We start from the raw sequence: 1,967 nt of genomic DNA, 5'->3' as shown, positions 1-1,967 counted from the left end.
TCTGCGTCAAAGGTAGACGAAGCAATGGACGTCTTGCGGACAGACCACTCTGCTGTAAACGGCGTCGAATGGTACGCGCAGACACTGGATGATGCGTTACAGACGCAATGTGCTGTGCTATGGTTCGGGATGTCACTGAGCGATCCGTCACTGCCATGCGCACAATTTGCCTATCAGCACGTGCAATGGTGCACCGAGGTGAATGCGATCGACCACGTCGGTCCGTCGTACCCTCCTGCATCCAACGGTCACATATCCGCATTACAGTTGTTTAGTTTCGTCCAACACGACTAGCGATTTCTCTGTATGATAATCCACAATCTCGGTAAGCCACTATCCTTCCTCTGTCGAACTCGGATACTTGATCAAAAGATGTTCGCTGTTGTCTACGAGGCATAACTGATCGTCTTGTGAAACAACCACAAGGTAAACACAAGTGCCGAACGTACACTCGTCGAAATCGCCAAGCCTTAAATGGCGCTATGAGGTGGCGCCACAGGCGCGCGTGATGTGCGTCTGCGCTGAAATTGTAATCAGTTGCATATCTCATCGCTGCAAACTCATGGTGTAAATTTCACTTGATTCGGATGCTTCCTTCAGGGTGTTGCATTTACGGTGGCCAGCAGTGTACGTGGCACGCTGGATACTTCCGTTTACCGTAGACCAAGTCAATACAGTAGCATTTTTAATTCGAATGAAACTAAATAGTTCCAAAAACCTCTCCAAGTCTCTCTATGATGTGTATATGCAGACTGAAGCAACGAATGGAAATCTGTACTTAGGACAGGATTCGAACCCATGTCCCCTACTCACAAGGCAGAGGCGCTAACCACTACACCACCCTGACACAGTGGCTTTGGTCTAAGGCGTGAATGGGAATTTGGATTGAGTATGGAGAGGTGCTAGGATAGACTGTGCCGTTGTTCAAACACATTGTGCCAGGGTTAGCACATCTGCTTATTGAGTACGAGACCCAGGTTCGAATCCTGTCCTTTGTACAACTTTTCGTTCATCGCTTCAGTCTACACATACGAATTTCTAATTTCAGTTGCTTGTGGGTATACACAAGAGAGAAAGTGCTGTGAAATAAACCTTTTCTAGTGGATATTAAGTATTTTCGAGAACACACCAGTTAATGCGAAGGTGCCAAGAAACTCTCTTTTTCCAGAATGAGATTTTTCACTCTGCAGCGGAGCGTGCGCTGATATGAAACTTCCTGGCAAATTAAAACTGTGTGCCCGACCGAGACTCGAACTCGGGGCCTTTGCCTTTCGAGGACAAGTGCTCTACCAACTGAGCTACCGAAGCACGACTGACGCCCGGTACTCACAGCTTCACTTCTGCCAGTACCTCGTCTCCTACCTTCCAAACTTTACAGAAGCTCTCCTGCGAACCTTGCAGAACTAGCACTCCTGAAAGAAAGGATATTGCGGAGACATGGCTTAGCCACAGCCTGGGGGATGTTTCCAGAATGAGATTTTCACTCTGCAGCGGAGCGTGCGCTGATATGAAACTTCCTGGCAGATTAAAACTGTGTGCCCGACCGAGACTCGAACTCGGGCTGTGAGTACCGGGCGTGAGTCGTGCTTCAGTAGCTCAACTGGTAGACCACTTGCCCGCGAAAGGCAAAGGTCCCGAGTTCGAGTCTCGGTCGGACACACAGTTTTAATCTGCCAGGAAGTTTCAACTCTCTTTTTGTTTTGTTTTTAGGGAAATGTTATCTACAACATGGACAGAAATGACGACAATGTAAGAGTACGAAAGGGAGACTGTAGCTGATAAAGGAGTAAAACAACTCTGTAGTCTATCCCCGATTGTATTCAGTATGTACGATCAGCAAGCCTTAAAGGAAACCGAAGCGATATCTGGAAAAACATTATTGTTCAGAGAAAAGAAATAAAATTGAGGTTTACCGACGATATTGTAGTTGTGTCAGAAATGGCAAAGGATCTCGAAGACCTGTTCAA

At 47.0% G+C, this 1,967-nt stretch overlaps 1 non-coding gene across 1 annotated transcript; it reads right to left on the bottom strand.

The window, feature by feature from the left end:
- Positions 1–1,234: 1,234 nt before the first annotated feature.
- On the bottom strand, positions 1,235–1,309 carry Trnas-cga. The gene has a single exon. It is a non-coding gene; the product is annotated as a tRNA-Ser (tRNA).
- Positions 1,310–1,967: the final 658 nt, after the last annotated feature.

This window comes from Schistocerca americana, chromosome X (genome assembly GCF_021461395.2).
Source record: "Schistocerca americana isolate TAMUIC-IGC-003095 chromosome X, iqSchAmer2.1, whole genome shotgun sequence".
Lineage (NCBI taxonomy): Eukaryota > Metazoa > Arthropoda > Insecta > Orthoptera > Acrididae > Schistocerca > Schistocerca americana.
This window is presented reverse-complemented; position numbering and strand designations above follow the sequence as displayed.